Raw genomic sequence first — 26,797 nt, 5'->3', positions numbered from 1 at the left:
GGCCGTGCCGTCTATTTGCTTGTATTTGTATGATTACCTTTGAAGAAGACAGAGCCACGCACATGCATCACCCACGCCAGCACTAATTATGGTTAAAAAATGATAAAAAGCCAATGGAATCCAGGTGATAGCAGCCCAAATCCTTCTCCCCAAAGCCCCTCATTTTTCCAGACAGGAAGTAGCTTTGCTGCGCACCAAGGCGTCCTGCTGCTGGCTTAACGACTTCCTGGTTTTAAGGAACGTCTGACGCAGAGACCACACCGCTGGGACTGGAGTGGGAAGGCGCAGAGCGAGTCCTCTCCTTCTGGTGCAGCCAAGCAAACCTCACTGATCCGCATTTGGTTTCTTTGGCTTGGGTTTCAGGAGGGGGAACCTGGAGTGTTCCGAGCGTTTGGAGGGAGGGTGGAATTTTAATAGTTTTCTTTGGAAAGGTTTCATGTGCGGTGAACATGCCTTTTATTTATTTGTATACCTTTTGCTTACTGGAGATTGAACGCAAGGTCTTTGCACTGAGCAATATCTACAGCACCCCCCCTCCCCCTTTATTTTTCATTTTAATGCAGAGGCTAAGTTGCACAGGCTGGGATCAAACTTGCAATCCTCCTGCCTCAGCCTCCAGAGTGCTGGGATGGCAAGTGAGCATCACTGCACCCTGCCATGAGCATCCCTTGAGATAATATCTCAGTGTGCGATCCCAGGCACCCCTAGTTGAGTCCTAGCGCCCTGGGAGGGAGGTGCTGCTAACTTGGGCCAGCACCTTGGGCTGTGTGTCTGGGGAGGCTGAAGAAGGCAGTGGCTCTGGAAGCGCAGATGTACACTGGGGATGGGTTTTGAAGATACCTGAAACAGAAGCGCAAAGAGAGGGTTGATCAAAGGCACATTTTCAAAATGTTCAAAAACTGCACGCTTCTTATACAGGCAGAGCAAAATCATGTCGAACTTTTAGTTTAATTCATGTTGTGACAGATTCCCGCATGCACTTCCGTTTCCTCAAACGTGACAGCTGAGCCCCAGCAGCTTCACGGCCTCTGCAAACTTGAGCTACCACACTGGGGCGAGCTCAAGGCTGCTCGTCCTGGAGCAGCTGCCTCGATGTCCCTCCTGTTCATCCTCCAGGACCCCATCCTCAGAAGGGCCAGGCCCTAGGCCTCTGGCTGTGCTGTCGCTGCCTCCAAGTTCTAGATGACTGCAGTTCGGTTTGTAGTGGGCCTTGAATTATGTAGCTGAGCCTTGTGTCTGGAATGGCAATTCTCCTATGGCTTTTTATTTTCAATTTGTGTTAGCGACTGTATTGTTCACAGGGAGTTGATGTATGGGGATGCTACATTTTAATTCTCTTTATTTCCCTCCTCCATCCCTCCCTCCACTTCTTGGCTCCCTTTCTCTTTGTTAAAGATCCACGTCACTGTCTCCCATCATCTGTCTTTCATTTTGCTCTTTAATTTATTTAGACTTTGGGTTTCTCCTTATGAGATTTAAACTGGCATGTCTGATTTATTTCACTAAAAATTGTGGTTCCAAGGTGCATCCATTTTCCTACAAATGACACAAATCGATCACTATAGTGACAAAAAATTGAACCTATCAGGTTGAATGTGTTTTAAACAGAAGTCCACTATTTTTGAATTTTATTTCACTCCAAAAAATACTGTGTAAATTGGTTTTTTATGAAGGCGATCTGTCTGCTCAGGAGCAGTTTCATAAAATAGCCCCAGTAATTGCCTCATAATTATGATCTCTTGGAAAGAGACGTTTGTCCTTCACAGAGGAAAGGCTGGGAGCCGAAAAGCAGGGCAGCGGCCCAGGACGGTGGGCCAAACACTGATTAAACACGAGTGACGGCAAGTGGGTCTGTGCTTGGGCCTGAATTGAAGTAGGACCTGCGGTGCGACCTGGAGAGTCCCCAGGAAAAGGATCCTTTTATTTTTCTTGGGATGTGTAAAGAGCTGACATTTCAAAGAATATGTTGTGTGAATGCTTACTCATTTACCCAAGGGCAATTTATAGTTTTGAGAACATGGTCTTGCTTTCTACTGAAGGGTTAGCCCTTGGCTTAACACTTGATGTGTCTGTTGAAGCAGAAATACACTGAAGAAATACACGGGCAGGATGCTGCCCGGGGCCAGGCCCAGGTTAGACTTTGGACTTCACTAGGGTGGTTGGAGATATTTGTGCAGATAAGTTTGGCTTTAACTCAAACAGTCAATTAAATTTTTTATTTTGCGATTTATCTTTCTTTGTTTTGTTCCACTAAGCATTTTTGGTAGGCCTGTCTGTACATGAGGAACGATGAATAACCTCCCTTAATCTATGCTGGCGATCCCAGTCCAGATAACCACAGTCTACATCTCAAAGCACTCATTCTCAGAGTATAGTGGGGTATTCCAGGGGCAAACTGAGCAGGGGACATGGACATATTTAGACCAATAATTTAAACACACAGAACACTATTGAATGAGCGCCATATAGCCCGGAGTGGATTTTATCATATTTTACTATATATATATATATATATATATATATATATATATATGTGATTAGTTTAAATATAAGTGTCCCCTGAAGACTCACGTATTGAGAGCTTGATCCCCGGTGTCATATGGTTGGACTCAAACAGTATGTTCAGGGGCCTAGCCTGAAGATGTGACTGGTCAGGAGGGCACTGTCTCATCACTGGGGTCATCTATTAATGAGTTTATCCATTATTAGGTTCATCATCAATGGGTTCATCGTCAATGGGTTCATATCAATGGGTTCATCTCAATGAGTTCATCATCAATGAGTTCATTCCCAATGGGTTCATCATCCATGGGTTGGTTCATTGTCAATGGCTTCTTCATCCATGGGTTCATTATCCATGGGTTCATCATCCATGGGTTCATCATCCATGGGTTCTTCATCAGTGGGTTCATCCTCGATGGGTTTATCATCAATGGGGTTCAGAGGCAAATGGGCTGTTAGGAGGTGGGGCCCAACTGGCGGAAGTGGGTTATTTGGTCCATGCCTTTGCAGGGTATGTCTTATCTGTGGCTCCTTCCTCTCTCTCTTGCTCTTTCTCTTCTCTCTGCTTCTCAGCTGCCCAAGATGAGCCACCTTCCTCTGCCACACACTTGTCACCCTGACATCCCATTCTGCCACAGCCCTAGAGCGATGGAACTGAGTGACCACAGGCTGACACCCATGAAACCAGGAGCCAAAACAAACCTTTCCTCCAGTAAGTTGCTGTGCTTGGGTATTTTGTCACAGTGACAAAAAGCTGACTAGTACAATATATGTTCACATTAGACCTTATTAATTTTAGCAGTTTTAGATTTAAAAGGAAATTGCATAGAAACAAAATTCTAAGGCATCTACCTTCTTCTTTCCCCTTCCTTCCAGTGTCCCTTGTTAGGAGGACCTTACACAGTGGTGCCTTTGTTTCAACTGATGGGCCAGTATTGCTCCATTATCTTAACCTAAAGCCCTGTTCACCCTGGAGTTTATCTTCCGTTTGATGTTTTATGGCCTTGCCACGTGTGTAATGGCACGTGCCTGCCACTGTAGTGTCCTACAAGCTGATGTCACTTCCCTGAATGTCCTCTGTGCCCACCCATCCATTCCCCTTTCTTCCTCCCTCCCTCCCCCAAACTCCTAGCAATTGCTGAGTTTTGGCCCTCTCCATGTTTCCTTTTCTAGAATGTCATATGGCTGGCCTCAGACAGCATGCAGACTTTCCAGGTTGACCTCTTTCACCTATGCATTTAAACTTCCTTCATTTTTTTTGGTGTGTGTGTGGCCAGACAGCTCATTTCTTTTTAATCACTGAATAATATTTCATTGTTTGTATTTACTAGTTATCTGTTCATTTACCTATTGAAGAACATGTGGGTTGATTCCAAGTTTTGGCCAATATGAATAAAGCTGCCGTAAATATGTTCATGTACATCTTCTTGTGGACATAGGTTTTCAGCTCATTTGAGTATCTCTCTATTGTAGGTGAACTACAAGGGATCAGCAGTATATACAGTGAATATTTAAATAAAGATATTCTTACGGTAAAAGACACATTGCCCTGAATCCCCCTCAACATTTTCCCCTTCCTTCTGAACACACTTATCCCACTCTTCTTGCCACTTTCTGAAGCAGCTCTGGAAGTCCCTTTCCTGAGTGTCTTTATAAGATGCGATAAAAATATGGAATACAGTGAATGTTGCTGCTGAGTGCCATTCAACAGAAAGGCAGCTCATAAAAACATGATTCTGTGTCCTCATCCACCTTATTCACTGGATCTGGCACTGTGCCACTTGCGGCTCTTCCCCAAAGTCACAATGACCATGACAGGGAAACAGTTTGAATCCGTTCAGGACATGGAGGCAGCCAGGACAGCACAACTAAAGACACTCAGGAGAGAGGGCTCCAGAGCCACTGCAGGAAGCGGCCAGGAGGATGGGGAAAGTGTGTTGAGAGAGAGAGTATTTTGAGGGGATTCATGGCGGTGTGACTTTTACTGTAACACAATTTCAAAATTTAATCATTTGTGGTATTTTTTTTTGGTACCGGGGATCGAACTCGGGACCTTGTGCTTGCGAGGCAGGCGCCGGAACCACTGAGCTAAATCCCCATCCCATTTGTGGTATGTTTTGATCACACCTTGTATTTTGTGTAATGAGAAAGTAAGCTGAAAGTGAATTAATGATTGTGGACCATTCTGGTCTGAACATCTAGCAAGGACAGAGGAGATGAAGCAGACCCCAAGTGGAGCCTCTGCTTGGGCCCAGCCGCGTCCCTGTGGGTCATAAGAGGCCTGCCAGGTGGTACTCAAGGCTGCTGCCTCTCTGGCCGACTTCCTGTCTGACGGCTCGTGTTTTGATGGGGTCTGAGGGCAGTTTAACGATCTTGACTGCCGCTACCCCCGGCCCCATGTTCTTGAGTCTCCGCCACCTCCTAAGAGATGAAATTTCTGAGGGTGCAAGCAGATGCTAATCACATAGTTTGTTTTCATTAGGACCTGACCTCCTGGCTTGCCACAGGCCCTGGGCTTGAGGCCAGTTTGTGGCCTGCGTTTGGTGAGTGTTGCTCTGTCTTGCACCTGCTGGTGGCCTCGCCTCCCTGTCATCCTCGAGGTTATTGTTGGCTGAACACTGCGAACACTCCATCACCGAAGCCGATGGCTTCCCACCCATGCAAGCTCTTTGACTCTTTGACGGTGGGTGTTTGTGTTTCCTCCGCCCCTGAGAGCTTCTTTCAGCACATTTCATTCTGCTTTGCTGTGACTCCGTCCTCGATCATTCCCACCTCCGTCTCAGAACACATCGTGTGTGTTCTTTGTATCAAAATGTCAATGTTACTTTTCTTACAAATGTATATTCTTGGGGTTGGAATATACACATGGTGGAATGATATTTTACAATTATTGCCTGATTTGTCTTTTATTTTCTGTGGGTGCAAAGGGCTCTGTTTCCTCTAGGAAAGCACAGATGTCACCAAGAATAGAGGTCACTGCCCAGCTTGGCCTTTAGATATTGAACTGCTCTTAGGTGCACAGCAGAAATGATTATCTGAAGAGACAGGCTTTTCTCTCACTGATGTACGCGGATTCCTTCTACTGCTTTTATCGGCTGGTATTTGTATTGGTGCTTCCTGCCCTAGCTGCCAGGTCTGGGGTCTGGAGCGCCCGAGAGGGATCCCAGGCACGGACAGCTGGCTGTGCCACTGTGTTCAGGATCTCCCAGCTGAGGGCACTGGAAAGCTCTTTCTCCCACCAACGATCTCCGCTGCCCTGGAAATGAAGCTGATCAAAGACTTGTGGCAGACAGTCGTGACCCCAGGTCGCCCCTCGGCTGCTGCAGTGACAGCTGAAGACACTGTGTTCCCATGGTGGGCTGTGTCAGAGCTGGGTGGGCCGATTCCATGCCATGGCCAGCAAAGGATGATGGTAAATGGAAGTAACATGCAAAGTGTGGTAAAAACCTACAGCGAGTCGTTAAATTTTTTAAAACTGTGTTAAAGTCAAAGTCCCATGGCCATGAAAGTGAGGGGATTTTGAGGGGGTTCATGGCAATGTGTTTTACTGTAATGAACTTGAAATGCAAACATTCACCGTGTATCTGATCACCCTACGTGTCCAACGTCTGCACTGCCAACATGCAGAGAAGAACAGGGGCCCAAGCCCAGGTGGTCCCGGACGCCCCGCAAAGCGGCCCTGCCCTGCGCCGTACACCCCCCTCCCACAGCAGGAGCAGCTGCCAAGGCAAACAGCGGCCTGCACACCTCACAGGCTCTGGTTCTCAGAAACTGCACAAAGCAATCGAAAGTGGGCACCCGCTGCTTTCCTTGGCAATATTAAGACTAGGAATAAGCAGTTTTTATCGCGTGGACAGAAATAGCACTGTGTGGTTGGCTTTCATCTGCAAGTGTTTATCGTGGGTGCACAATGCGCCAGGCACAGGTCGGGCCATGAGGGATGGGGCAAACTGAACAAGCAGAATAAGAAAGGCTCAACGGGCTGCAGGGGAGGGCACTGTCTCTGAGGGCTGGGGAGGTGGCATCCAGGATGAGGCCTGGATGCAGGGAGAGAGCCATGGGACATCAGGTAAGATGCTTCCCACAAAGGGCACAGCATGTGCCAAGGTCCTGAGGCAGCGTGTACCTGGGCAGCCCAAGGTTCAGGAAGGAGGCCTTGGGGTCAGAGTGTGGCAAGGGGAGCAGGGAGGTGGCCAGCGGTGGGAGCACCTGGGAGGGCCTTGTTGATCTCAGGGTGGTTTGGGAGCAAGATGGGGCCCTGGACTGATGGGCTTCAGGCTAATTAACAGCTCTGTCTGACACTGATAATTTTAAAAACTTGAGATGAAAGCCATGTGCAGAAAAATGTCTTACTGTAGTAATTTTGAAGCGCACAAGGCCATGGTTTTTGCATAGCTGCAGCCACCATCACTCTCTAATTCCAGAACAACTGCTTCTCCCTCCCCTAGCCTCTGAACCACAGGGCAATCTCCATCTTCTGGGGTTTTCCTGCTCTGGGTCTTTCATAGACGCAGAACTGTGCAACATGTGGACTCTGACTTACTTCCCTTTGCAGAATGTTTCCCAGGTTCCCCTTGTGTAGCATGTGTCCTCCTTGAACTCTTTTTCCTGGCTGAATAGTACTCCCTCGAATGGAGAAACCACATTGAATCTGCCCATCCAGCAGTGATGGACTCTTGGGGTTCCTAGCAGGCTTACTTTGTAAGAGAGCCTCAGGGCCCCTGCAGAGACTGGCAAGGGCAGGACAGGGCAGGGAGCCTGGCAGGAGGCTGCTAGAATCCCAGTGACTGGACAGCAAGGGGTGAAGGTGGCCCTGACAGGAGAGGCACTGGGGTTCAGTGAGTGTAGCCAGACCTCCCTCCGTAACGAGCTCTTTGTTGGTCACCTGTTTTGGGCTTCAGAGCTGGGCCCAGCTTCCCATGGCTGAGTGGGGTGGGTGTCTCTGTTCCCCACCTCCTCTGCCTGTGCACAGTTGCGCTTTGTGCCTCCCTCTGGAGCCAGGTGGATTAGCTTTCCCCTGGCTGGGACACAACACCTGACACCCACAAATTAAAGGAGGAAAGGTTTACTTGGCTCACAGTTCAGAAGGTTCAGTCCATGGTCGCTGGCTCCAAGACAGAAGCATCACGGCGGAAGCGCGTGGTGGAGCAGAACTGCTCAGTTCATGGAGAACAGGAGACAGAGCAGGGACATGCTAGCCCCTGTCCTCTGTGGGGTACAGCTCTGGCACATCAGGACGGTGGCCCCAGCTGGGGACCAGCGGACCCGCTGTGAGATGGAGCTGTGAGGGCATCGCTTTAGCATCCTGCTGGGAAGATAGTGCCGGGCAGGTTCAGAGATGGAGCGCCATCCACCTGGGTATTTTATTTTATTTTATGTTTTTGCACTTGGGAGGCAGGCAGTGGAACCACTGAGCTAAATCCCCAGCCGCCCACCTGGGTACTGTAAACCAGAGAGCGAGAAAAGCTGCCTTGAACAGAGAGAGGAGAGGATGAGGATCTGCTTCTAGCAGCCTGTGAGGACTTTACATCAACGTCCTGTCGGCCAAGTGCTCTGTGCCTCATTAGCGAGACTGCCTAATTTCGTAGAAAAAGAAGCCATTGTGAGTTTTGCGGGTCAGAGGCCCTCGTGCTGGCCGGCCCGGGGGTGTGGGCCAGCACAGCCCTCAGTGTCTCCTTTACCAACTTTCTTCATTTCCTTTTTTGTTTTTAATTTTAGAAGATTGTGTTTCTTATTTCAAACAGAACACAAGCTTATATAAAACTCACAAATGACTGAGCAAGCCAGGGAAGCATTAGGGCTCTTTGTAACTCACGCGTGCCGACTGTCTCAGTGGGAGCTGACGTGGCTGCTTCTGCATTTCTGTCTGGCTGCTGGCACTGGGAGCCCTGATTACGGCTCGCTAGCTGGACTTTCCTTTTTCTTTTTGAGATAGGGTCTTGCTGTTGTAGCCCAGGCTGGTCCTAAGCTCTTCAGCCTCCTGCTTCAGCCTCCCAAGGGCTGGGATTCCACACATGTGCCACAGCGCCAAGCTCTACAGCTGGCTTTCTGGAGTGCAGAGTCTGCTGTGAAGCTGCCGCTTTCTGGTCGATAGTATAACCTAGGAGTGCATGGGGCCAGCCTTGAACTCCTCACCCGGCCGCCTCCAGCCACCCTGCACCCGGAGCAGTGGGGACATGCAGGGAGGGCCCCAAACAGGAGCCTTAGGCCCAGGGTCCGTGTCTGCCATGATTGCACTTCCTAGAAACTCAGCTGGACGCTCACTCTTTAACTCCTCTCAGTGCCTTTTAACTCCCAGACTGTGACTCAGTTTCCCTGGTCGCTGGTTGTCATGCTGGTGTCCCCCCAGGGTGTCTCTGGCTCCCTTTGCTCTCGATGCTCTGCTCACCTCTGCGTGGCCCTCAGGAGATTTTCAGAAGCCCAGGGTTTCATGACCTTGCCATGGCGCCCAATCCGGGCCCCGAAGCCTGAGCTCTGAAGCATCACCCTAAAGCAGAAAGGGATGGATAAAGTTGGAAGCAGAGGTGGCAGCCGCGGGACAGGCATCCAGGGGAGAATAAGGTGTTGCCTTGGCCTCCTCCACTGTGCCACGGTGGGTGATTGTGCCAGAGCCCTCTGGCGGGTGATCATCGTGCCCAAGTGGAGCCTCTGGCTCTGCCTGACCAGCAGGACAGACCCGGCCTGACCCCAACATAGGCAGCAAGGTGGGGGCCTCCCTGATCCAGCCGAGCTGCAAGAGCCAGTCTGACTTTAAGGGTGCAAATCTTCCCATGGAAGCCCGGGGGAAGGGGACAGACAGGGCGTTGGATCTGGTCCTCTGCGTCCCTCCTGCTTCTGCCTCATTGTCTGTAGTTTCTGATGACTGCATATCATCTAGATTCATATTTGGGCTTACCTTTTATCTGCACGCTGAGCAGAATGTAGGTCATGGTGGCCCAGCTCTGTGTTGCCCAGTGCTCTCGGGGTCTCCCCTGGGAGGTCGAGAGGCTGGGGACACAGGGGAAAGCTGGTGACAGAGCATGGGTGTGGGGTGCTGAGAAGCACAGGCCTGCCAGGGTCTTCATGCCCTTCTCCTAGGGTGGGGCAAGTGTTTGCAGGTGGCTGTGTGGCAACTTCTGGTGTTTTGTTGCTGCTGTTATTTTATTTTATTTTGGGGGGTACCAGGGGTCGAACTCGGGTCCTTGTGCTTGCGCAGCAGGCAGCGAAACCACTGAGCTAAATCCCCGGCCCCTGTTGTTATTTTAAAATTTTTTATTAGTACCTATTTGCATTCCATCATAATTACAATTCATTGTGGATTGTTGAACACGTACATAACATTTCTGTTTGCTTGCTTGTTTTTTTTTTTACCAGCATCTGGTTTGTTTATTTTTAAGTCTTTATCAAGATAATTATCATAAACACAGATTAATAGCTAGTCTCATGGACCCAAAACATAGAAAACACCTAAGACAATGATAGTTAATCAAGGTACACTTTTAGATACATTGGCTGCACTGGATCACAATAACCTTTTTCTCTCTCCCCTTTTTTCCTATTGTCTGTTTTTTAATTTTGCACATAATTTATATATTGGGTTTCTCATGTAAGAGAAACTATGTAATAATTAAGCTTCTGTGTCTGATTTATTTGACTTAACATTATGGTCTCAAGGTGCATTCATTTTCCTACACATAACTCAAGTTTATCCTTCTTTATGGCAGAGTAATATTCCATTGTGTGTAAACACCACACTTTCTTTATCCATTCGTCTGTTGATGGACATAGAGGCTGCTTCATAGTCTTAGGTATTGTGAATCATGCTGCTATAAACATGGATATACATGGATCACTGTAATATGATGTGTTTAACTCTTGGGAAGATGCCTAGAGGGGAATAGTGGGGCTGAGTGGAATTTTTAGGGTTAGTTTTTTGAGGAATTTCCATAGTGGCTGCATTAGTCTATAGTCCCACCAGCAATGAAGACAGGCTCCTTTTTCCCAGCAGGCTCTCCAGCACTTACTATTTGATTTCTTGAATATAGCCATTCTTTCTGGAGTGAGATGGAATCTCAGTGTTGTTTTAAGTTGCGTTTCTCTAATCACCAGTAATGTTGAACATGTGTCATGTATTTATTGGCCATTTGTAGTTTTTCATCTGAGAAGCATCTATTCACATCACTTACCCAGTTTTTGATTGGATTTTTAAATTTGGGGGGGCTAATTTTTTCAAGTTCTTTATATATTCTAGATATTAGTCCTCTGCCTGAGGAGTAGCTGGCAAAACATTTTTCCCATTCTGTAGGTCGTCACTTCACTCTGTTGATTGTTTCATTTGCTGTGCAGAAGCTTTTGAATTTGATGTCAGCCCATTTGTTGATTCTTGGGATTATTTGTCATGCAATAGGGATGTTGTTCAGAAACTCTGCCTACACGTATATCTTGAAGAGTTTTACCAATTTCGTCTTCCAGCTGATGAAATGTTTCTGTTTTAATTCTTAGATCTTTGATTCATTTGGTTTCAGTTTAGTGCACAGTGAGAGATATGGGTCTAGCTTCAATCTTGAGCATGTGGAAAGCCGGTTTTCCCAGCACTATTGTAAAAGAGGCCTTCTTTCCTCCAATGAAATTATTGGACCCTTTGTCAAAGATGAGGTGGCTGAGTGTACCTGGACTTGTTTCTGGGTCCTCTCTTCTGGTCCATTGATCCTCAAGATTTCTCCCCCAGTGCCATGCTGTTTGAATCACTGTAGCTTTGGAAATCTGTATGGAAATTCCTCAAAAAGCTACACCTATAGTTTGAGGTCTGGGCCTGTGATGGTCCCTGCTTTGTCCTTGTTGCCTAGAATTTCTTTTGCTATTGTGGGGCTCTTCTAGTTCCATGTAAATTTTAGGATTGCTTTCTCTAGTTCTGTGTGGGATGTTACTGGTGAGGCTTTTGGGGTCTTCTATGTGGAGGATCATGTCATCTCCAAATAGTGATAATTTACCTTCTTCCTTTCCTATCCATATTCCTTTTATGTCTTTCTCTTGTCTAATTGCTCTATCTAATGTTTTGAGAACCATATTAAACAAAAATGATAGTAGCGGACACTCTGGTCTTGTTCCTGATTTTAGAGGAAAAGATTTCAGCCCGTCCCTGTGCCCAGCTGGGGCTGCCTGTCCTAGGTCTCTGGGCCGGATCCACAGGCATCCCTGGGAGGGAGGAAGGCTCCTTCCGCAGGGCCCTGTCGGATGCACTTCGCCGGGGGACAGACGTCCTCCACACTGCCTGCCCAGTGGGCTCTGCTCGTCCTCCTTGTGCTGCCGTCCTGGCGCTGGGTCCTGCACAGGGTTCGGGTGTGAAAGGTGGCGGGCGTCACTGCCACTGTGTCCGCCCTCCCTGGCCCTTAGCTGGAGGCAGGAGCAGGAAGTGGGGTGGTGACACCTGGAGCCGGCAGGCAGGCTGTCGTGGGCAGTCGCTGCCTTTGGTCTTTGATGTTGGTTGGGCTGAGCTGTCCCCGATCCTTGCTCAGTGGCCCCTGGGAGGGCCCAGAGGGAGGCGTCCATTTCCAGGAAAGCAGCGGCCCTCAAGTGTCGCTCTGAGCCGGGGCCACAGGAGCTGGGGTCTCGCTATGGCTTCACTGTGCCAACATCAGCAAAAGTGACTGGAGGACTGAGCCAGTTACAGAACAGGGTCAAGAGCAAAGGCTGTGGGTGTGCTTACAGGAGCCAGATTCAAACAGGCAATGGGAGACTCTTTTTTTAAAAAAAAATTTTTTTTGTTGTTGTTTTGGTACCAGGGATCAAACTCAGGTCCTTTCCCTTGTGAGGTAGGTGGCAGAACCACTGAGCAAAATCCCCGGGCCCTTTTTAAAAAAATCTTTATGTTAAAATGAAAGCTATCTTTGGGAGCCGAGTGTTGTGGCACGCATCTGAAATCCTAGCAATCAAGAGGCTGAGGCAGGAGGATCGCAGTGAATTTAAGGCCAGCCTGAACTACATAACGAGAGCCTGTCCCAAAACAAAACAAAACATAAAAATAATGTTTATTTTTATTCTTATTATAAGAAAGCAAGCCAGGTGTGGTAGCACATGTCTGTAATCCCAGCACTCTGAGAGACTGAGGAGGCAGGTCTCAGGTACAAGCCCAGCGTGAGTAATTTAGTGAGGCTCTGTCTCAAAATACAACATTAAAAACAGGTGGGGGGGGGCTGGGGAGGTAGCACCATGCAGAGGCCCTGGGTTGAATCCCTAGTACTGAAATAAAAAGATGACATGTGAATTGTACAAAATTGTAGAAAATCTGGACATGACAGAGAAATGTGATGGAGAAGCTGAGAATTATCTTGAATTCCACCAGAAAGTGACAATGCTCATTGTCCTTACCATGCAGAGATGGAGACCCCTGGGCAAACACATGTGTGTCCCTGTTACTTTCACTTAAAATTCTCTAATAAACATCTCCCCATGTCTTTGGAAACATGAATTCTAGCAGCTGCCTGCCATCCCTGGGAAGGGTTAAACAATCTACTTAACTAACCTCTTACGGATGTTGTATAAAATTTAATTTAGGCTGGGCTTGGTGGTGCAGTCCTGTAATACCACTGAGGAGGCTGAGGGAGGAAGATCGGAAGTTCAAGGTCAGCTCAGCCACCTTTGCCAGACTGTCTCAACATAAAACTTAGAAAAGAACACAGTGATGAAGTACTTGTACGGGGCCCTAGGTTCAATCTCCAGCAACCGCCCTGTCACCACATATCATTTAAATGAATTGAAATGTGCAACTTTGTCTTAGGATGCAGCTTAAGAGCCATGCCACTGTCTGCCTCAGTGGTCCCATCTGTAAGGTGGGAGAACCGCCTTGGCTCAGGTGGCTGGTGTGGTCTTTAATTAATATTTAGGTGGGGCTTCGGGATCACTGGGGAAGGTTTGCTGCCTAAGTCAGAGGTTTTGCGTAACTGATCTTAATTATTATAATCTGCTCATTCTGGGCAATTAGCGTTCAGGGGACAACAGGGAGGAGCTCATCTGGGAGTCCTGCAGAGAAAAGGTTAGCCACAACATCCTGTGCCCCGTGGGCCATGCCCTGGCAGACAGCAGGGACATGGAGGGTGAGGAGCAGCAGTGCCACACGCACAGGGAGGGGCACGGCGGGACTTCCCTCTGTGCCAGCTACGGGCTATTTCCCTTTGCTTTCCTGATTCTAATCTCCTCAAGTAAACAGTTTGCTAAGATTTTCACCTTAACCCTTTCCAGGCCAACAGAGCATGGGTTCATTCAGAGTTTCCACGAGTTTCCAGAATGGCCCAGGAGTCACAGTGCCTGCCTCAGAGTCCTGGGAAAGTTTGGGATGTGGTTTGTGTTCCTGGCTGAGACCACCATGGGAAGGACAGAGCGTCGGCAGGGGGCACCACCCTGTGAAGCCAGGCCACGCTGTCCCTGTGTCCTTGGAATGACCTTGGCGGCCGGGTCCTTGGTGGAAATCCTCAGGGCTCTGTTTGGCTTCTCAGAGGTTCGGCATCTTGCAGACCGCTGGTGACACTTCTAGAAGAACCTGAGAGTCTTAGGGCTGCAGTGACGATTTGCCAGGCTTCAGTCCCCACACTTCTGTCTCCTCGGTGGTGACTTTGGGGCTGTCGGAGACAGTGGGTGGTGGGGGAAAAACTGGTTGGTCCATTCTTGAGTCAGTTCCCAGCTCAGATCTTGCCTGGCAGACTGACTTAGATTCAAGGAGCCAGACACTCGGGTTGACTGATCCAGATTTAGCCTGGGACCTGCCGGCTACAGAAGGCACGAAGTGGGGCACCCCACAGGACGGTTTCCACAGCTCTACCCAAGGCCACACTGACCCACTGAGCTCACTGAGGCACCGTGCAAAAGCAGCTGGGACAGTTAAAGTCCTGCAGAAAATGAGAGGGCACGCACCTCCTCCTCCTCGGCTGGCTCAGGCCCTCGGCCTTCTGTCTCCTAGCAGAGGTTGAATGGGCCCAGAGCTAAGCAAAGAGCTCCTGCTGCTCTGACCCCCGCACAGGGCGTTGTGGGGGTGAGCCAGGTGTCTCCATTTAACCAGATCTCAGGCGGAGACGCGGGCAGCCCGGAGTTTCTCCTCCTACTTCCTAGGCCTGAGGTCTGCATAGGAGCGCCAGCCCAGGGCTCAACCATGGGACCACGGGCGTCTTCAGATGCCAATGTGCATGATCTTCTGGTTCCCCTTGTCAGTTTGTTGAGTGTTTATCCCATACGCAGTTCAGAGTACGTGCATGTTATTAGGCAGGTGTGTTACCAGCTGCAGTCCGCAGGCCAAATCCAGCCCGGCACTTGTTTCTGTGTGACTCCCCCCAGCTAATAGTGGTTTTTATAGTTTTAAATGAAATGGTTGGGGGAAAAAAAAAATCAAAAGAAGATTTTGTGACACATGAAAATTATATGAAATTTAAACAGTTTTATCAGAACGCACACTTGTTTGCACATTACCTATGGGGGATTTTTGGTACTGGGGATGGAATCCAGGGTCCCCCTAAACTCTAACCCCTTTTATTGTTTTAAATTTTGAGACAAGTGGACCGGGCTGGCCTCGAGCTTTTGATCCTCCTGCCTCAGCCTCCCCAGTAGCTGGGATTATAGGTGTGCACTCCCACATCAGCTATGATCAATGTGTACTACAGTACTTAGTGGTCTACAGAGCTGAAAATACTCATAATGTGGCCCTTCCTAGAAGGGGTTTACCAGACAGCCCTGCTGCATCTTTTATTCACCTTTGTGGAAAGATATTGGCTAAATTGCTAAGTTGCCTGGGCCAGGTTCAAACTTACGGTCCTCCTGCCTCAGCCTCCTGGAGTGCTGGGTTACAGGCGTGGACCACCGAGCCAGGCTCAAGACAGTGTCATGAAGCTTGGGGTGGCTCCCTTCTTCCAGAACCCACACATGTATGGGTGAACCTCACAAGTCACCTTGGCTAGGAACCCACGGGACTCGTGGGAAAGAGCAGGAGCTGCAGAAAGCGCTGACTCGGTCACCTAGGACCACATTCAAGGGCGAGCGAGGCCCCCACTCACCATCATCTTCCCCTGGGACTTATGAGGACGTCGCCTGTGGTTGGAGCCAGCACCCCCTGTGTTAATAATCGCGCTGCCCGTGCTGTATTTACTGAGCTTCTTTGCCCAGGAACCCACAGTCCCGTGTCAGTGCCTATTTCTTCCGGTAACATTCCAGGCCGGGGTTCTTCTACTGGCTGCGACCCTTGTGCCTGGGCCACCTCTCTTTAGGTGCATGAAAGAAAAATGGGCAAACCCTGATCACAAATGAGAGTCCCAGCCGGCTGTGGTGGGGACACCTGTGAACCCAGCAGTCTGGGAGGCGGAGCCAGGAGGATTGCAAGGTTGAGCCCAGCCAGGGCTACTTGGCAGGATCCTGTTTCGAAGGAAAATAAATAAATACATAAATAGGGCTGGGGGGGGGCGCGGTGCAGCTTAGTACGAAAGCCCTGGGTTCAATTCCCAGTACCACCAAAAACAGAAACAGAAAAAAGAACAAGGAGAACCCCAGGTAGCCAGGCACAGTATTTGCTGTTTTTGAGCTGAGGAGTGAGAGTGAATGACTGGGTGCGTTCTTGTTGATCAGATGCTGCACTGCTTCCTTCGGGAAGTGTTAGAGCCCAGGGTCCCTGGGCGAGTGTGTGTGTGTGTGTGTGTACCAAGCTCTGGAAAACCCAGGGGAGAGATGTGTGTGGGTTTAGGAAGCTGGCTCATCTCCCAAAATGAGCCTCAGTGAACCCCAAAATGACAGCAGCCCCTGAGCAGGAAGTAGCGTGTTCTAGATGTTGCAGGGGAACAAAGCTGCGGGACTGACAATGGCACCTGGGCAGTAGCTGGGCGCTCAGGGTGCTGGGTGAGCAAAGCTAGGGCCGATGAGCAGCCGCAGCCTGCAGAAGGAGGAAACGTCACCCCAGCAGGAAAGGCGGGCTTGACACCTTCTGGGCCTCGGCACCCGCAGCCCTGCGGTTCCAAGGAAACCTGGATGTCACCCAGTGACTTCAGCCCGAGGACAGGCCAAGTCAGCTTTCCAGAAAAGCAAAACCACACCTGAGTCCAGAGCCCCACCTCCCCTGCGTTGGCAGGTCCTGGCTGCGCACTCAATTTCTCCTAAGGTTGGCGCTGCCCCTCGGCCCGTGACCGGACAGAGATCTTGGGCGCTGGAAGTTTCGGTTTTCTCGGAAAACACTCTGGTGACCGGGTGGGAGGAGTGGACCCCTCCAGCTCCTGGAGCTGGGTTCCCAGGACACTGGTGACATATCCAGACGGGTCCCTCCCACTCTGCTCAGCTGTGGACATGGGCTGCCAGTCCTGAGGCCACCGGAAAAGGCTCGTGTTCCTCCCTTTATTAAAAGTTCTGAAATGTGAGGCCATAGCATGAGGGAAATGCATTGAAAGCCCCAAACCCACGGCTGCAATGCGATTATTTTCATTTTTTAATAGTCACATACACGCGTGTCGGGCCTGAGTCATGGTCCACACGTGACTGTTTTTGCACGTGTACCTCCTCGAGATGAGAGTGAGAAACAGCTCTCCCCACAGTGGCGGCGCCTGGGTTGTGCACTCTCGGACCCGGGTTTCTCTCTGTGGGTCTCCTCCCGTCTCGTCTCCCGGGGCGACGATGTCCCTGCACACTGGACACAGCGCTGGGCACTGACAGCTGGGCCGACCCCGCCTGAAGCCACATCAACTCTCCCCTGCTGTGTACAGGGAGCATGGGCGTGAGGGAGCGTGTAAGAGTGTGCATGTGTGCACGAGTGCTTAGTGAGAGCTTGTGTGCAAGGGGAGCAGCTGGGGGAGCACCTCCCACTCACACCGACCCCACCCAGCAGAGCCAGAGCTGCCCAGCATCAGGAGCGCAGCGGGACCTGGGCTGGGGAGGAGCTGGAAAGGAGGACTTCCTGCTGCAGCCTCTGCCCTGCCAATGGGGTCTGCATCCACCAAGGTCGTCCTGAGCTGCAGGCCGGGGCCACACCCTGGGACTCTCCTCAGGCTCTGCCAGGCTCCCACTGGCCCCCAGATGGCGGCACTTCTCACGCCTGCCACCCGTGAGCCAGCTGTTGCTCATAAATCTCTCTACCTCTGGGTCTCCTTGGCTCTGAGAAGGACCCTGCGGACCCACTGCCTGTCTGCCCCCACCACTACGGACCCCTTTCCTGTGCTTGGCTCCGCCCCACAACTTCCCCCAGGACCAGACCAGGGCCACCCCCTCACCTGGAGGCTGCAAAAAATACCCACCTGTCCTCCGGCTTCCATCCTCAGACCCTACCCACCCATGCTCAGTGGCTGCCCAGTGCCAGATGCCAGAGTGACTTTCAGATCAGATGACACCCTTGGCTGCTAATGCTTCTGGAGCTCAGGGTGGCAGGGGCCTGGCTGCAAGGCCACGGAACTGTACAAAGGAGGAAGAGTGAGTGGGTAGGATCCAGCCAGGTAGCTTCTCGTGACCTGCGACTGTCGATCCTGCTCTGTCAACTTCATGGGATCAGGAACTCCTAGCAGATTAGTAGAGTGGCTCCTGAGTGTGTCTGGGTGGTCACGGATGTGTGACCTGGTCTGTGTCTGGTCCCTGGCCCCCTCCTCTCTGGCATTGTTCCCTGGGCTGCTTCCTGGTTGCCACGAACTGAGCATCTTTGCTTCCACCATGATGTTCTTGCCTTGGAGCTGCTTACCGTGGACTGAATCCCAGAAACTGTGAGCCTTCTCCTCCTCGAAGCTGTGGATGTCCTGTATTTTCTCCATGATGGGAAAGCTGACTAATACAGCTCCTGTCCTACCAGAGCTTTCCCAGGACCCCCTACAGCCATCCTTTAGGTCTTAGTATTAGAAATTATTCTTATTTTGAGGGCCCGTGGGGTGGCTTCTCAACACTCTGTTCTCATCTGGGCAGTCAGCAGTCTGATCATGCTATTTTCTGTAAATAATCGAAGCAGTTCCATGGCAACAAGAACACCACTAACCCTCAGCACAGCATGCTGTCATTTTTTGTGCAAATAGAAGTGTGTCTGTTGGCATTATGGGGTGATTCAGCTTCCTTTCCACCCTGAGACACAATGGAAGGTCCCCAGAGCGGGTGGAGCAGTGGCAGGTAGCCTGGCCCTTGTGTGGGAGGGTGCAAGATACACCCATTTGCTGGCAATGACCCCATAGGAGGTCAGAGTGGCCCCATCCCTGATGGCAGCTATGCTGTGGTCACACAAAGACAATCGCTCAGCAGGCTGAGATGCGGTAGAAATATGAGGCGAGGTGTGACAGAAAAATTCAGTGAATGCTGAAATTATTACAATACAAGACATGCTTCATTAATGCCACTGAAAACACTCCCATTTTGTTCCAACACAATCATTCCACCATTCTTGCCACTTCCTGCAGCAGCTCTGGAGTCCTCTTTCCCAAGTGTCTTTAGTTGCGCTATTCTGGCTGCCTCCATGTCCTGAATGGATTCAAAACGTTTCCCTTTCATGGTCATTTTGACTTTGGGGAAGAGCCGGAAGTCACACGGTGCCCGATCCGGTGACTAAGGTGGATGAGGACACAGTGTCATGTTTTCACGAGCTGCCTTTCCATTGGAAGTCACTCAGTAGCATTCACAATATTTTTGATCACATCTTGTAAAGACTCTCAGGAAAGAGAACTCCAGAGCTGCTTCAGAAAGTAACAAGGACGATGGGAGTACTGTGAAGAGGACTCATGGCAATGTGTCTTTTACTGTAATAATATTTTAAAGTTTACGCCTTCACCATAAATGTTAATCATTCCTCATAAAGCCAGTTATTTAAATGTGTGTTTCACTGAGGAAAAATGGGCAGTGCTGTTGAGTGGTCAGAGCTCACACTCTAAACCTAGGGCCTGGGGGTTGGGTGGAAGCCAAGTGTGAATGTTCCAGAAGGAAAAAGTGGAAACTCGCCCTGCGTGAACGTGGGCAGCATCTGAAAACAGGTGACAGCAGGGAAGAATATAAAGAGAAGGGTTTCATGGGACAGCTGGAAGGCCCCACTGTGTTCCTCATGGCAGGAGGCAGAGGTGCCTCTGGGCCTTGGGTTTAGACCCCAGTTCTTGCCTTTCAGGAAACCAGGGAAGCTTTTGAAGTGGAAGGAACTGCACAGGACCCCTGACCTGATCCCTGACCCTTGTGTGTCCCCCTGACCCATGGCTTTTCCCAGCAACGGGAAAGGTTTGTCCTGGCTCCACTGACCCCGACATCCTGTCCGTGAGAGGAAGGGATTGGCCTGGCCTGGCCCTTGCAGAGTGGGTGCTGACCCTCTCCCAGAAGCCTCCCGTGAGGCTGTCCTTGAGGAGTCAGCCTCTGGGGGCCCTCATGCTGAGCACAAGCGGCCCGGTGACCCTGGGCAAATTGCTTCCCCTCCCTGGGCTTCGACTTTTCTCCTCTGTGAAACTGAAGTCATAGCTGCCTTTGCTGGTTGGTTTGTTATTTTAGGTGGTGCGGAGTGTCTGGGGTTGAGCAGGTGCTCGGTAATAGCCACGGTGACATCACACAGAAGCGACAGGGACTCGGGGAGGCCTCCCGGGCCCGGCAGGCTCTGATGGGTCAAGGGAGCCAGGCCAGAGCGAAGCAGGTGGCCGGTGAAAACCCACGCAGAGACGCCCAGGTTCAAGGAGAAGTGTCAGGAATGCTGGAGGGGGGATTCGGGGTGGCGGGGCTATGTCAGGCTCCCCTCGGGGCTCCTCGCACCGGGCTCTCCAGAGCTGCTGACCCAGAGCTTGGGAGGCCTGCGCCCCTGATAGTTTTCAGGTGACGTCGCAGCCACTGCCCTGGTGACACCAGAGGACCAGCAGATTAGACGCTAAGGCTGTTTTCCCCTGCCAATCTGAGTGAGCTTAGACAGAAATTAAAGGGGAAAAAAACTGAACCCCCCAAGGACTAAGATCTGCTCTTGTTACTAAAGCACCGAGTTGCTTGAATGCTGTGAAATCATCTCCCAACGGGTAGTTTATGGAAGTGGAGTAACTTTCACAGTTGTATTATTCTTGGGGTGCAAATATAAAATTTCAAGCACAGCCTGACCAGGGGACATGGCTCTAGGGCAGGGACGTTTGCAGCCTTCACAGGCAGCACTCTGGAGGTGTGGGGAGTTGGGTGGGGAGGGGATTTGAGGGCTGGATTTGCATCTTGCACCCTGCAGGACTTGGGTCCCCCTGGCGTGGCTGTGGGCTGCACAGGGTCCCCCCGCCTTTGCTCCTTAGGTGTGAAGCTCTGTTGAACGTGCACCCAGCACACGCCCAGACTCTGCCCCCTGTTCTCTGGGGACCTAGAGCTTTCCCAGGCTGGCCGGGCAGCCTGGTGCTCTGCACTGCGAGTGGAGGTGGAAGGTGGATGGAAGGAAGCAGGTGGGATGCGGTGGGCGGCTCCTGGGCTCCCTGAGCTTCCTGTTGTTCTATTCCCCCAGCTTGCTCCTAAATTTAGTGTAGGTTAAAAAAGACGTGTTTCCGGGCCAGACCAGGTGAGGGTTCCCTTGGGGACAGTGTGCTTCGGGGCCGGACTGTCCTTGGGGAGGAGGAGAAGGAGAGAAAACAGCTCTGTGGCTGAACCAGGTGGAAAAGCAGGGGCTTTGGGGGGTCACTGGGGTTGAGCTCCCAGCCTTCTCCCTGGACCACATCCCCAGCTGTTGGTTTTGAATTTTTTATCTAAGACAGAGTCTCCTAAGTTGCCCAGGCTGGGATGGAACTTGTGATGTTCCTGCCTCAGCCTCCCAGAGTGCTGGGATTAAAAGCTTGCAGCTCCAGGGTATTTTTATATTCTACCGGCCCTGCAGTCCCATCCGGTCTCCTGCACTCAAGGGGTCTCTTCCTCGGGACCCGCCATTGTGCTTGCTGCCCGGACTCGGTGTGGACGGCAGGAGGACTGCTCCGAGGCCACATGGCTTCTGTCCCACAGGCTGGCCAGGGACCAAGGGACCCTCCTGAGGCTATGCAGCCCAAAGACCTGGCCCGGACTCTGACCCGGAGCCCGTGAGCTGGGCAGCTCACTGAGACTGGAAGTGAGAGAAAGCGGAGCCCTTCAGGGTCAGCTGGGGAAATTACAGAACGTGGTTTCTTTGTTTTTGGTTTAGTTTTGTGGTCGTGGGGGTTGAACTCAAGACTTTCACACTGAGTTACATCCCCAGCCTTTTTTGTTTTTTGGATTTATTTTATTTATTTATTTTTTTTGGTACTGGGGATTGAACTCGGGTCCTTGCGCTTATAAGGCAAGCAGTGAAAATACTGAGTTAAATCCCTGGCCCTTGTTTTTTTATCTTGAGACAAGGGCTCACTAATTTGCTGAATTTCACAGGCTGCATTTAAACTTGTGATCCTCCTGTCTCAGCTTCCCAGGGAGCTGGGACTATGACCTGCTCCACCCCACCCCACCCCAATAGGAACGTTTTCTGCAGTTTACCTAACACGGCAGCTGTGCCTCCACTATAGACCAGATCAATTTGGTTCCCTGAGTGCCCCCAACCTCTCCACCCTTATCCTTCGGAGGCTTCAGGGTGCCAGACACATCTGAATTGGTGGGAGAAAGTGTTGGCGTCCTCCCTGGGCGCACACGCGGAGTCCTGTGGCTGTAGCAGCCTCTGAGGCAGCCTGAACTGAGGGTGTTGAGTTCAAGCACTAGAGGTTTGGGCTGAAGGAAAGGTGGGAGGGAAGGGAACCTGGGCCTGCCCCAGCCCTCTTGGGTGCTGGAGGCCCCTTTGTTTCCTGGGCAGGCTTCTCCACTGCTTATCTTAAAATGAGGCATACAGTACAGGGAACCCTCGAGTTACTACTGGCCTGACATACAAACAACTTGGGTTATGACTGGAATTTTAGTTTTAACTTACAACCAAAATCTTGAGCTCTGACCCGAATGCTGGCTGCTTGTTTCCAGATGGTCTCAGACACAGATTTAACCCTTAAAGAGCTCTGGAAGGAACATGACAACACCCTTTCCTGTGTGGGGTTCACCGAGAAATCCTGGGCCGGGGTCTCTCTAAGGACTCTGAGATCCGCCTGTGTACAAGAAAGAGACTGTGAAGGCTGTGGAGGAGCCTGAGCCTTCACTGACCAACCTGAGTTACAACCAGCCCTCTGTAAAAAATTGAGTTTGTAAGTCAAGGGTCCACTGTAAGTTGCCAGGCTGCATTTCAGCTTGCAATCCTCCTGCCTCAGCCTCCCAGAGTGCTGAGATTATAGATGTGTGTTGCCTTGCCTGGCTCAGTGTCCCTCCACATCCTGTAGACTACAGCCTCAGGACATGACCTACGGTGAAGTCAGGCCTTTGCAGATGTAGGTATTAAGTCAAGGTGAGGTCATAGGGGGAGGGTGGTCCCCAAGTCCAGGGACTGGGGTCCCAAGGGGAAGAGGCCTTGTGGAGACAGCGGCAGAGTGTGCTGGCTCGACCTCAGGGTGAGTGCACCAGGGGCGGAGGGCAGACAGAACCCTCCTCCAGTGCCTTCAGGGGAACCTGGCCCTGTCCACATCTGGGTTCTGGACTGCTGGCCTCCAGCACTGCGAGAGAAAGAACAGAATCACAATTTGGTCTGTGCTAGTTTTTTTTGTTCTTTTTTGGTGCTGGGATTGAACCCAGGACTTTTGCACTGAGCTATATCCTCAGCCCTTTTAAATTTTAAATTATTTTTGGGGGGGTACCAGGGGTTGAAGTCAGGACCTTGCACTTAATTTTTCTTTTCTTTTTTTTTTCCATTAAATTTATTGGTACATTTTAGGTATAAAATACAGTTCCATTCATCATTGAGATCTTGTACCTTTACATGATATATCTTGGTTCTTATTTTTTCCCCCTTCCCCTGCTCTCCCTTCACCCCCTCCATCCCTCCCTATTTGCAAAGACTTTGTTTCCATTTTTTTCCTTTTCTCATATTTTTTCTTTTCCCTTCTTTCCTTTCCCCTACCCCTCCCACTTCCCCTACTCCTTTAGACCTTTTCTTCCTATTACACAATATCAATTATACATTTTGATCCTTATTTACACTTTTAATTTTTTACACCAGAGAAACTAATTGTTATTTACACATGTATGTCCTATGAATTTCACTTAAGAGTATGGCCTCAAAGTGCATTCACTTAGCTACAAATTCTGAAAGGCAGAAGTCTGATCCTAAAAAAGGAAGATAAACTTAGTTTTGCCAATGAGCCCACAAAAGAAAAAAATTATATATACATGAAAAAATTATATACATAATTTATTGATTATATATATATATAGTCAATAGAATACTATATATATGGTCAATAAATTTCTCACTAACTCATTTTAGGCTTGTTTAATTTTGTTGCCTTTATCTTACTATTAGGTTTGTTGAGATTAGAAACTATATCTTCATGCACACAATTTTTTTTTTGTATTAAATTCTTTTATTGGTACATTGTAGGTATACAACACAATTACATTTCTCACTGGGAATTGTACCTTTACATAATGCATCTTGGTTCTTATTTTTTCCCCATTCCTAGCCCTTCCTTCACACCCTCCACCCTTCCCTATTTACAAAGACTTTATTTCCATTTTTTCCATTTCTCAGCATTTTTCCTTTCCCCTCTTTCCTTTCCCCTGCCCCTCCCACTAACCCTACCCCTTTGGACCTTTTCTTCCTATTTTACATTATCAATTATTCATTCTAATCATTGGTACATTTTAGGTATACAATATAATGACATTCATCATTGGAAATTTGCACCTTTACATAGTCTCTCTTGGTTCTTATTTTTCACCCTTGCCCAGCCCTCCCTTCAACCCCTCCAGTCCTCCCTATTTACAAAGATTTTGTTCCTATTTTTCCATTTTCTCATATTAATCCCATTCCCTTCTATCCTTTCCCCTAGCCCTCCCACTTCCTTCCCCTTTGCCCCTTTTCTTCCTATTTCACATTACCTATTATACATTTCATCCTTATTTACACTTTCAGTTTCTCACACCAGAGAAACTATTCAGTATTTACACATGTGTGTCCTATTTATTTCACTTAAGAGTATCACCTCAATGTGCATCCACTTAGCTATAAATGTCTCTAATTTCTCATTTTTTATGGCCAAGTAGTACTCCATTTTATAAAAAAACCCCACATTTTCTTTATCCAGTCTCCAGTTGATGGACATTTGGCCTGTTTCCAAGTTTTAGCTATTACAAACTGTGCTGCTATGAACATGGGCACATATATCACTGTGGTATGATTCTTTTAATTCTTTGGGGAAGATCCCCAGCAGTGGAATAGCAGGATCAAATTGGACTTCCAGTCCTAGTTCTTTGAGGTATCTCCATACTGATTTCCACAGTGGTTGCACCAGTCGACACTCCCACCAGCAGTGGAGCAGGGTTCCTCTTTCCCCACAGCCCCGCCAGCATTTGTTATTGGTTGATTTCATGATAGCAGCCATTCTTTCTGGAGTGAAGTGGAATCTCAGCATTGTTTTCATTTGCATCTCTCGAATGACCAGTGATGTTGAACATTTTTTCATGTATTTATTTGCTGTTTCTACTTCTTTGTCTGAGAAATGTCTGTTCATTTCAGATGCCCATTTTTGGATTGGGTCTTTAAATTTGGGAGGTCTGATCTTTTTAAGTTCTTTATAGATTCGAGATAGTAGACCTTTGTCTAAGGAAGAGCAGGTAAAGATTTTTTCCCACATTGTGGGTTGTCTCTTCACACTGCTGGTGGTTTCTCTTGCTGTGCAGAAGCCTTTTAATAAGAAGAGATCCCACTTGTTGATTGTGCTAGTTCACGGGCAACTGAGGTTTTGTTCATAAAATCTTTTCCTACACCGATGTCTTCAAGGGTTCTACCTAACCTCTGTTCCAACTGGTTCAGAGTTTCTATTTTAATATTTAGATCTTGAATCCATTTTGATTTTAGTTTAGCTTGCACTTAATTTTTCATTTGAGACAGAGTCTCGCTAAGTCACTAAGCTGCCCAGGCTGGGCTCCAACTTCCGCGCTCCTGCCTCAGCCTCCCAGAGTGCTGGGATTACCGGTGCTTACCACCACAGCCGGCTGGTTTGTGCTCATTTATATGGCAGCCCCTAAGCAGGGAATATGTCAGGAAGCTCCGTTTCCAGGGCCGTTGGCCTGAGAGCATAGAAGAAGCCATGCTCCGGGCCGGCTGGGAAGTGGCCCAGGCCCCTGAGTTCCTTAGCCCTCGTCTCCCCCGTGCTGGCTTCTGCAGCAGGGCCTCACAGCTGCAGCCAGGCCTCTGAGGCCTGCAATTCCAGCGGAGGCCTGGCTGAGGCGCTCGTCCCACGCTAGATAGAAATCGGGCTTCGGTGTAGCTGTTCCCTTTGCCTGCGGGCTGCAGCCTGGAGCTGGCCCCGGACAGCCTTGGAGAAGTGGCTCCCAGCGGGTGCTCAGGGGGGTTCTGCCCATCATCAACCCTTTATAGAGGGGGCCAGACAGAGTCTCAGACCTGCGTGGTCACAGCTCTGCCCATTACCCATGATGCAACCTGAGCAGGACACAGTTCCCAGCTGCCTCGGTTTCCTCAATGTGCATCCTTGGCAAAGCTGCTGTGGGGATGCAGGAAGCGAGGGGCTGAGGACACCGTCTCGGAAATGCCAGCTCCAGGATAGTACAGTGGTAACCGAGTTTCCTTGGTAACAGAGGTGACAGTTGGGAAATTGCTACAGCCAACAGCCAAGCTTCGGGTACTTCCTGCCTGGCCCTGGATTCCTTTTCTCTCTGAGTCGTGTGTAGGAAGCACACATTTGTGCCCTGGAGCATGCGGGCCACTCTGACTCCTGCCTGTTGCACCTTTTGCTTCTCTGATGTGAAGGCGAAGACCAGGCTTGTAGGAAGACACCACGGCTTTCATGGGCTTAGCACTTTCCAGAAAGGCCTCCTCCTCCGTAAGGCTTTTCCCCCAGAGGGCTCTGGGGGACATGGTGCAGAGTGAGAGTTATTTTCACAGCATTTCCCTTAGAAAGACCAGGGACAGAGCAATGCCCACAAGTCAGGACTCCCAGGACAGCACACAGAGACTCCCTGTTCCCTCTGGGACGCCGCTTCTTAGCAGCTGGGTACTTACTGACCGCACGGTTGGCTGTTGGGAGCAGTGCTACATAATTTTAGGTAAAATCATTTGGTTAGCCTAGTTCTCCTGCCTACAGCCCAGCTATGGAATTTCGAGACGTAACTCCATTTTGGCCTCCGGTCACAGCTAAGAACTCAATGATGCGGTGATGCTGTGATTCTCCAGGACAAGAAACATCCTGGGAGCTGAGAACATCCTGAGAGGAACAAACATCTACTCAGTTCCTCCTTATTCTTGGACTGTTACATCTTATTTATGTGGATGTACTGAACTCTCTGCAAG

At 49.7% G+C, this 26,797-nt stretch overlaps 2 long non-coding RNA genes across 2 annotated transcripts in view; both read left to right on the top strand.

The window, feature by feature from the left end:
- The window catches only part of LOC110348656 (uncharacterized), a 95,588-nt gene that overhangs the window by 55,150 nt on the left and 13,641 nt on the right, over window positions 1–26,797 (top strand). The gene's annotated exons all lie outside the window — the stretch shown is intronic.
- LOC147830322 (uncharacterized) lies at window positions 2,568–5,389 on the top strand. The gene is made up of 2 exons (XR_015451657.1): window positions 2,568–3,214; window positions 4,985–5,389. It is a non-coding gene; the product is annotated as an uncharacterized LOC147830322 (long non-coding RNA).

The sequence above is a fragment of the Heterocephalus glaber genome, unplaced genomic scaffold (assembly GCF_053883595.1).
Source record: "Heterocephalus glaber isolate CG9 unplaced genomic scaffold, H.glaber_assembly_v1.0 deba00000122, whole genome shotgun sequence".
NCBI lineage: Eukaryota > Metazoa > Chordata > Mammalia > Rodentia > Bathyergidae > Heterocephalus > Heterocephalus glaber.
This window is presented reverse-complemented; position numbering and strand designations above follow the sequence as displayed.